A 10,626-nucleotide genomic window follows, 5' to 3' on the forward strand; every position below is an offset into this window, starting at 1 on the left:
GAACACACTTTGGAGACCACTGGTCATAGGGAATATGTATCCCGCATAGAGCGGCTTGTATTGTATAGGAGGATCCCAGTTAACCCCGTACATTTCACTGTTCACAAATAAATGACACGTTCAGAACAAATACGTCTTTTATTTTCTTATTATGTCCATATAGACCCCAGGGCCACCATCTCCTGGAGGACCCATCCTGTCCGGCATTACATAGACGAACCATTGATTTAAATGGACAAAGTGTAATGCTTTATCTCACCTGTGGGGCCGCTGCAGGGAAACAAAACACTTGCTGCCAGGGTTAACCACAGATCACAGCTGACACTTTTTGGATGCTGCTAGCAATTAGGGTCCCCTATGGGGGAGGGTATGATGGTGATGACGCCATCTCGAAGATGCATATTATTCTTCCACGCCACAAAGTGGTCACCTCACCAGGAGCGCTGGCTGTGGTCTTTACACAAACCATCATGGCGGACATGGAAACGATACCCCAATATTATGGACAGAACATTCTATAGTTTTAGGTTCTATGGCCGGGTGTATTAGGAGCACAAACCTGGCATCCGCGGCATCCAATCTGCGCCCTGTGTTGGAGGCCTGGACTTCTGGACCATGGCATCTAAGGGGTTAAACAACTGGTATCTGAGTTATCTCTGATGCCGGCTACTAACGGCGGGTGTCAGCTGCAGACAGATTCCACCACCTGCCGGGTATGGAGCTCCACCAGGATGCTTCCTGAATGAAATGTATAGTTGAGAAATTTTGTTTCAGGAAGCGTCCCGGTGACCCAGGGGGGCATTTATTAAGTCAAAGGGGGAGGAATTGTTCTTCTACGGGCAGGGGCCACACTAAGAACTGGTATCAAATCCAACTCCCATCATTCAGACTACTTTGGAGTACTGTATGGCTCTGCCCAGGGCTGTGGCGTTGTATGCTGGCGGCGGTCAGCGCCGTTTGTCTTTTACTTTACATGCTGAACTCAGATCCCACCACAAACCCCAAGTATATCAGCACCAAACTGGTTAATAAGATACAATGTAACAAAAGCGAAACCGAAACAATAAAGCAACAAAAATGAAGAACGCCCATGTTTTCCAACCAGTGTGCCTCCAGCTGTTGCAAAACTACAACTTCCAGCATGCCCAGACATCCTTAAGCCAGTGTTTCCCAACCAGTGTGCCTCCAGCTGTTGTAAAACCGCAACTCCCAGAATTCCCAGACATCCTTAGACCAGTGTTTTTGAACCAGTGTGCCTCCAGCTGTGGCCAAACCCCAACTCCCAACATGCCCAAACATTCTTAGGACAGTGTTTCCCAATAAGTGTGCCTCCAGCTGTTGCAAAACCACAACTCCCAGCATGCCCAGACATCCTTAGGTCTGTGTTTCCCAACCAGTGTGCCTCCAGCTGTTGGAAAACTGCAATTCCCAGCATGCCCAGACATCCTTAGGCCAGTGTTTCCCAACCAGAGTGTCTCCAGCTGTTGCAAAACTACATCTCCCAGCATGCCCGGACAGCCATTGGCTGTCCGGGCATGTCGGGAGCTGTAGTTTTGCAACAGCTGGAGGCACCCTGGTTGGAAAACAATGGCTTAGAGAATGTAGGCATTGTGCAATATTCCATACAGATGGTTTTATTTCTATTGACACCTATAGATTACAACCCCCACCATCCAAAATCCAATCACAATATTCTAAGAAACCATCGAATAAACAAGAAGAGATGTGGGGACATCTAGTGGGCAAAATATAAAAATACAGCCTGAAAGAATAGACGTCTATACACACTCACACAGAGGGAAAGAGAGCGACATCTGGTGGATATATCTAGTATTACAACATGAATAAGGTCTGTTCCTTACATAGAAGGCAAAGGGAATTGTGTTCTATAGAATACATTCATATACACACATACCATGTACATTTTTATGGGTACACTGAATTTACCAGTAGGTGGCAGCAAAGTATACGTAATGCGTATGGCACGTACATCACCTGACATTGTACGTACATAAGGGAGGTATATACTGTGACCACAACAATTGTTTCCTTCGGTAGCAGCAGCAGCACAGATACCGAGATATTGCTTATATTATTAATTATATAAATATTATATAAATATCAACACCACTATTTATGGAAATAATGCCGCCATACTTATATAAATAACAGCGCCACACATGATATAAATATCATCACTACAGGTATAAATAACACTTTTATACAAATAATAATTCAGCCTACATGATGCAAAATTAATCATTTACAGGGGTTTTCAGGTGTAAAAAAGGATATTGAGAAGTTTTTATGATAAAATACCAAATATACCTAATGGGGAGACCTACTTAATGTTGGGGATCTACATACCCACTTACTATAAGGACCTATGTACCTACTGGGGGGGGGGGGGATAATGTACCTACCTACTGGGGACCTAGCTTCAGGAGCTTCTAGCTAATGGAGGGGACCTACTTACCTAAAAGGGGGCCTACATGCTTCAGGAGTCATTGGTATTATAAATGTTATGTTTTAGGGGTGGGGGAGGGCTCTGTTACAGACGTCACATTGGGTCCCGATAGTTTCTAGTTACCCCTATAGCTCCTCTCACTGTAAATATCACCAGAACATAATATCCCCCATTAGGCAAGTAGGTCCCCTCCATTAGATAGGAGCTCCTGCAAGTAGGTTCCCAGCATGTAGTTCCCCAGAAGGTAGGTCTCCAGCAGGTAGGTCCCCAGTAGGCAGGTTCCCAGTAGGTAGGTCCCCAGCATGTAGGTTCCCAGTAGGTAGGCCCCCAGCATGTAGGTCCCCAGTATGTAGGTTCCCAGTAGGTAGGTTCCCAGTAAGTAGGTCCTCAGTAGGTAGGTCCCCAGCATGTAGGTCCCCAGTATGTAGGTCCTCAGAAGGTAGGTCCCCAGCATGTAGGTCCCCAGTAGGTAGGTTCCCAGTAGGTAGGTCCCCAGCATGTAGGTCCCCAGTAAGTAGGTCCTCAGTAGGTAGGTCCCCACCATTTAGGTCCCCAAAAAGTAGGTCCCCAGCATGTAGGTCCCCAGTAGGTAGGTCCCCAGCATGTACAGTATATAGCTATTTTAATATTTCTGTATTGTGGTCAGATGTCACCACCTGCTGGTCAGTATTGTGAATTGCAGCAGGATTTACCAGTTCTGGTTGATGAACTATTCTTCAGCCTCTGTTCACATTTGGGTTGTGGTTTTGCTTTGTCGGGTTTTCTGGTGGATTCTATTATAGACCTGAGGATTTATTAGGGGTTTTACAAACAGATCAGTTTCATCCTTCAGGGGTCATATTTTTTTTATCACATGACAACCATGTATCTCCTCAGTGCTGGAGAATATTCACTTAACAGAGTGTCTTCCAAACAGTGAGTCTCCAGCTGTAGCAAAACTACAACTCCCAGCATGGCCTACTGGTCATACTGGTTGGGAAACACTGCTTTAGATTCTTCTGCTTGACTTTGTCCTAGATCTGGATAGAAGAACAAGAAGGTCCTTAGGTGAAGCGATGGGGCTCCTTGGAAAACGTTATCCTAACAGATCGGGGCCGGCAGCCTGTAATGTTAGGACCCATAAGGTGACACCAAGTTCAATAACTGGGGGCCAGAAGACCCGAACACCCCCCCAGAATCCTCAGGGGGATGGGGTCTTATGGATGATGGGGGTGACAGGACATTGGCTGGAGAAGAACTTTGGACCTTCAAGAAGTCAAGAGGAGACGGTGGAGATCGGGAGTCACATGATGTGGTGGGGGTGACAGCTGCGGCCCCCACATGATGTGGTGGGGGTGACAGCTGCGGCCCCCACATGATGTGGTGGGGGTGACAGCTGTGGCCCCCAAATGTCCTCTCTTTATTATTCCGGTGTTTTAGGTCGTTTTGCTGATTCATTCTTGTAGACAACGTCTTGTGGTGAGAGGCTTCCAGTCACACAGGAACAATCATTGACGCCTTCTATGTATTTATATAGACAAAAGACCCCCGTCATGTCCTCCTCACGGCCCGGACCCCCGTCATGTCCTCCTCACGGCCCGGCCCCCCCGTCATGTCCTCCTCACGGCCCGGACCCCCCGTCATGTCCTCCTCACGGCCCGGACCCCCGTCATGTCCTCCTCACGGCCCGGACCCCCCGTCATGTCCTCCTCACGGGCCGGACCCCCGTCATGTCCTCCTCACGGCCCGGCCCCCCCGTCATGTCCTCCTCATGGCCCGGACCCCCGTCATGTCCTCACGGCCCGGACCCCCGTCATGTCCTCCTCACGGCCCGGACGCCCCGTCATGTCCTCCTCACGGCCCGTCCCCCCAGAGTGTCCTCCTCATGGCCCACACCCCCGTCATGTCCTCCTCACGGCCCAGACCCCCACCATGTCCTCCTGACAGCCCGGACCCCCACATGTCCTCCTGGCAGCCCAGACCCCCGTCATGTCCTCCTCACAGCCCGGACCCCGTCATGTCCTCCTCACGGCCCGGCCCCCCACCATGTCCTCCTCACGGCCCGGGCCCCCACCGTATCCTCCTCACGGCCCACACCCCCGTCATGTCCTCCTCATGGCCCGGACCCCCACCATGTCCTCCTGACAGCCCGGACCCCCACATGTCCTCCTCACGGCCCGGACCCCTGTCATGTCCTCCTCACGGCCCGGACCCCCGTCATGTCCTCCTCACGGCCCGGACCCCCGTCATGTCCTCCTCACGGCTCGGACCCCCGTCATGTCCTCCTCACAGCCCGGACCCAGTCATGTCCTCCTCACAGCCGTCACACCCCCTCCCATAGACTTGCATAGCGGGGGCAGGGGTGATGTCACACGGGGGCAGAGACGTGACATCACGATACTCCAGCCCTGTGGTCGGCACTCGACAGTTTGTGAGCTGGATTGCGGGGGTCCCCCCAGTGGCGGGACCCCGCAATCAGACATCTTATCCCCTATTCTTTGGATGTCTTAGGGATGGAGTACCCCTTTAATGATCCAATTCAAACAAAACTTCCAAAAAACTAAATCTGGGGAGGATCGGTCATCTTTATATCTGAGCAGATATCAGAGCTCCGAAATGTGATGAGATGCAGTGCGGATCCATAGACCGTGGGGGGCGCTCACTGCCCAGAATATAATGTAAGACACATAGTGTGATCCCCTCAATGATTATCGTCTATTAGTCATGGAAAATGGCCGCTATACTTGAAATGAGACCTTATCAAGGAAAAAGCTCGTCACCCCGGCGTATACCCTGTGACATTTAACCCTAAAGCGTTCAGTCCCCGACCATAAAGAGAACAACAACAAAATCCCCCAAATGTTTAATGCATTTATATAGAACTTATTGTTCATTGCTTGTAGACGTACGTGTATTATACTAATATAATAGTATATAATAGTGATTGGTGATCATGTGACTCTCAGTCCCCAAATGACATCAATGTTCTAATGATACAGAAGAGTTTTTCCGCCATATTCTTTATAACAATGAAAGAAATAAGTCAATCAAAGCTGCATAAATTAATATAGTAGAAATAATAAAAATTACTATAATGTAGTATAAAATAATAGAATTAAAGGGGTACTCCACTGGAAAACATTTATTTTTAAATCAACTGGCGCCAGAAAGTTAAATAGATTTGTAAATCACTTCTATTAAAAATTCCCAATCCTTCCAGTACTTATCAGCTGCTGAATACTACACAGAAAGTTCTTTTCTTTTTGAATTTCCTTTCTGCTCTCTGCTGACACCTCTGTCCGTGTCAGGAACTGTGCCGAGCAGGAGCAAATCCCCCATAGAAAACCTCTTAGTTCCTGATGTGGACAGAGATTTCAGCAGAGAGAACTTGTGGTCAAGCAGAAAGGAAATTCAAAAAGAAAAGAACTTCCTGTGTATTATACGGCAGCTAATAAGTACTGAAAGGATTGGGATTTTTTTTAAATTTTTTAGAGTATATATTTATTATTTATTTTTTGTTTTGTTAACAATACGATATAAGTGATATAAAAGTGAAATTAAAAAATCAAGAGGGAGGGAGTCCCCGACTATATAAAACATAGATATAAAGTTTCTAGCAGTGTCATAAATAAATAAACCTTGGATATTGATCTTTGTTAGGACAAAAATACAAATATACAAAAATAAATCCATTGCCTGGATATACAAGTTATGAAGCAAACCAATACACATGCTAGAGGAAAGAACAGGACACGCTCCGCCCCCTCAATGCTAGCCTATGGGAGGGGGCGTGACAGCTGTCACGCCCCCTCCCATAGGCTTGCATTGAGGGGGCGGAGCGTGACGTTACTATGCTCCGGCCCCGTGATCGCCAGTCATCAGGCCCGGAGCGAACGTGCGCCGGGGACTGATTGTAACAGGGCGCTGCGTGCAAGATCACGGGGGTCCTTTAGATAGGGGATAAGATGTCTTAGCGCCAGTGTTTAAAAAGAACTTTACATTTTTTAAATTTAAATATTTATTTCATTTTTTTACTTTACATAATAAATATAAATTTAAATATTTTAAACTTTAAAAGAAAATGTTTTTCAGTGGAGTACCCCTTTAAGTATAAAGCTGTATAAGTTGCTATACTGTGGTATAAGGTAACATAGCATAAAGTAAGATAATGTTTCTGTACATTATATAATAAATGATAAAGATGGGAAATTTAAAATAATATAAATTGGTATCACGTCCTATAATGTAATGTAAAGTCATATAAAACAAAGTGATGTCATACAGTACAAAGCCGCATAAAGTTAATGCATGTAATATAAAGTTGTATAAAGGGATACAATCTAAGTTGTTTAAAGCCATAGAATATAATATCAAGTGAGATAAAGTTGCATAAAGTAACATAAACGCTAAAAGTGATGTCATATAACATGAAAATATTAAGTACAGTAAAAAATATATAAAAATATAAAGTACAGTAAAAAATATAAAGTAGAGTAAATCTACGCAGTGTGGTATTAAGTCAGAAAAAGTAATATAATAAGGTGTAATGATTTATAAAGTAGATTAAAGGGGTATTCCAGGCAAAAACTTTTTTTTATATATCAACTGGCTCCGGAAAGTTAAACAGATTTGTAAATTACTTCTATTAAAAAATCTTAATCCTTCCAATAGTCATTAGCTTCTGAAGTTGAGTTGCTATTTTCTGTCTAACTGCTTTCTGATGACTCACGTCCCGGGAGCTGTGCAGTTCCTATGGGGATATTCTCCCATCATGCACAGCTCCCGGGACATGACATCATCATTGAGCAGTTAGACAGAAAACTTCAGAAGCTAATAACTATTGGAAGGATTAAGATTTTTTTTAATAGAAGTAATTTACAAATCTGTTTAACTTTCCGGAGCCAGTTGATATATATATATAAAAAAAGGTTTTGCCTGGAATACCCCTTTAAAGTTGAAAAAACTGATATAATGTTATATAAAGTAATATAAGGAGGTACAAAGTCATAAAAAGTAACATAATGTGGCATGAAGTTATATAAAGTTAAAGTAATAGTTAATAGTTATACGGATACAATGTACATGGAAAAAAAGGTGATATAAAGTGGTAGAATGAAGTATAACTTATATAAAGTAGTAGTATAAATTTATGTAATATATGAAATAACATCATTTAGTATTTAGTTATGCAACATATATTCCAATATAAATACAGTGCCGAAAAGGGGATCTATAGCAAAGTGATATAATGTAGTATGAAGTCAGGCAAGTCAAATGATATAGTAAAATGTAAAACAGTATAGCAGAAAGTAATATAATAAAAACTGTTGTAATGTAGTATTAAGTTGTGTAAAGTAACATCCTGCATTATAATGTAATATATCTAGTATGTTTTGTGAACAAGTATAAAGCTATACAGATTGGTGTATGATAAATGTAACATGATAAAATTGTATTCAATTGTATTAAAGTAATATAGTGTAAATGAATACATTGTATATAAAGTAATATAGTGTAAATTAATACAATGTATATAAAGTAATATAGTGTAAATTGATAAAATGTATATAGAGTAATATAGTGTAAATTAATACAATGTATATAAAGTAATATAGTGTAAATTGATACATTGTATATAAAGTAATATAGTGTAAATTGATACATTGTATATAAAGTAATATAGTGTAAATTGATACATTGTATATAAAGTAATATAGTGTAAATTAATACATTGTATATAAAGTAATATAGTGTAAATTGATACATTGTATATAAAGTAATATAGTGTAAATTGATACATTGTATATAAAGTAATATAGTGTAAATTGATACAATGTATATAAAGTAATATAGTGTAAATTGATAAAATGTATATAAAGTAATATAGTGTAAATTGATACATTGTATATAAAGTAATATAGTGTAAATTGATAAAATGTATATAAAGTAATATAGTGTAAATTGATACATTGTATATAAAGTAATATAGTGTAAATTGATAAAATGTATATAAAGTAATATAGTGTAAATTGATACATTGTATATAAAGTAATATAGTGTAAATTGATACAATGTATATAAAGTAATATAGTGTAAATTGATACATTGTATATAAAGTAATATAGTGTAAATTGATAAAATGTATATAAAGTAATATAGTGTAAATTGATACATTGAATATAAAGTAATATAGTGTAAATTGATACAATGTATATAAAGTAATATAGTGTAAATTGATACATTGTATATAAAGTAATATAGTGTAAATTAATACATTGTATATAAAGTAATATAGTGTAAATTGATACAATGTATATAAAGTAATATAGTGTAAATTGATACATTGTATATAAAGTAATATAGTGTAAATTAATACATTGTATATAAAGTAATATAGTGTAAATTGATACAATGTATATAAAGTAATATAGTGTAAATTGATACATTGTATATAAAGTAATATAGTGTAAATTAATACATTGTATATAAAGTAATATAGTGTAAATTGATAAAATGTATATAAAGTAATATAGTGTAAATTGATACATTGTATATAAAGTATTATAGTGTAAATTGATACAATGTATATAAAGTAATATAGTCTAAATTGATACCTTGTATATAAAGTAATATAGTGTAAATTGATACAATGTATATAAAGTAATATAAAGTAAATTAATACAATGTATATAAAGTAATATAGTGTAAATTGATAAAATGTATATAAAGTAATATAATGTAAATTGATACATTGTATATAAAGTAATATAGTGTAAATTGATACATTGTATATAAAGTATTATAGTGTAAATTGATACAATGTATATAAAGTAATATAATGTAAATTGATACATTGTATATAAAGTAATATAGTGTAAATTGATACATTGTATATAATGTAATATAATGTAAATTGATAAAATGTATATAAAGTAATATAATTTAAATTAATACATTGTATATAAAGTAATATAGTGTAAATTGATACATTGTAGATGACGTAATATAGTGTAAATTTATACAATGTATATAATGTAATATAATGTAAATTGATAAAATGTATATAAAGTAATATAATTTAAATTAATACATTGTATATAAAGTAATATAATGTAAATTGATACATTGTATATAAAGTAATATAGTGTAAATTGATACATTGTATATAAAGTAATATAGTGTAAATTGATACATTGTAGATAACGTAATATAGTGTAAATTGATACAATGTATATAAAGTAATATAATGTAAATTGATACAATGTATATAAAGTAATATAATGTAAATTGATACATTGTATATAAAGTAATATAGTGTAAATTGATACATTGTATATAATGTAATATAATGTAAATTGATAAAATGTATATAAAGTAATATAGTGTAAATTAATACATTGTATATAAAGTAATATAGTGTAAATTGATACATTGTATATAAAGTTATATAGTGTAAAGTGTAAATTGATAAAATGTATATAAAGTAATATAGTGTAAATTGATACATTGTATATAAAGTAATATAGTGTAAATTCATACATTGTATATGAAATAATAATATAGTGTAAATTGATACATTGTAGATAACGTAATATAGTGTAAATTGATACATTGTGTATAAAGTAATATAGTGTAAATTGATACATTGTAGATAAAGTAATATAGTGTAAATTGATACATTGTAGATAAAGTAATATAGTGTAAATTGATACATTGTATATAATGTAATATAATGTAAATTGATAAAATGTATATAAAGTAATATAGTGTAAATTGATACATTGTAGATGACGTAATATAGTGTAAATTGATACAATGTATATAATGTAATATAATGTAAATTGATAAAATGTATATAAAGTAATATAATTTAAATTGATACATTGTATATAAAGTAATATAGTGTAAATTGATACATTGTAGATGACGTAATATAGTGTAAATTGATACATTGTATATAAAGTAATATAATGTAAATTGATACAATGTATATAAAGTAATATAATGTAAATTGATACATTGTATATAAAGTAATATAGTGTAAATTGATACATTGTATATAAAGTAATATAGTGTAAATTGATACAATGTATATAAAGTAATATAATGTAAATTGATACAATGTATATAAAGTAATATAATGTAAATTGATACATTGTATATAAAGTAATATAGTGTAA

Source organism: Hyla sarda, unplaced genomic scaffold (genome assembly GCF_029499605.1).
Source record: "Hyla sarda isolate aHylSar1 unplaced genomic scaffold, aHylSar1.hap1 scaffold_73, whole genome shotgun sequence".
NCBI lineage: Eukaryota > Metazoa > Chordata > Amphibia > Anura > Hylidae > Hyla > Hyla sarda.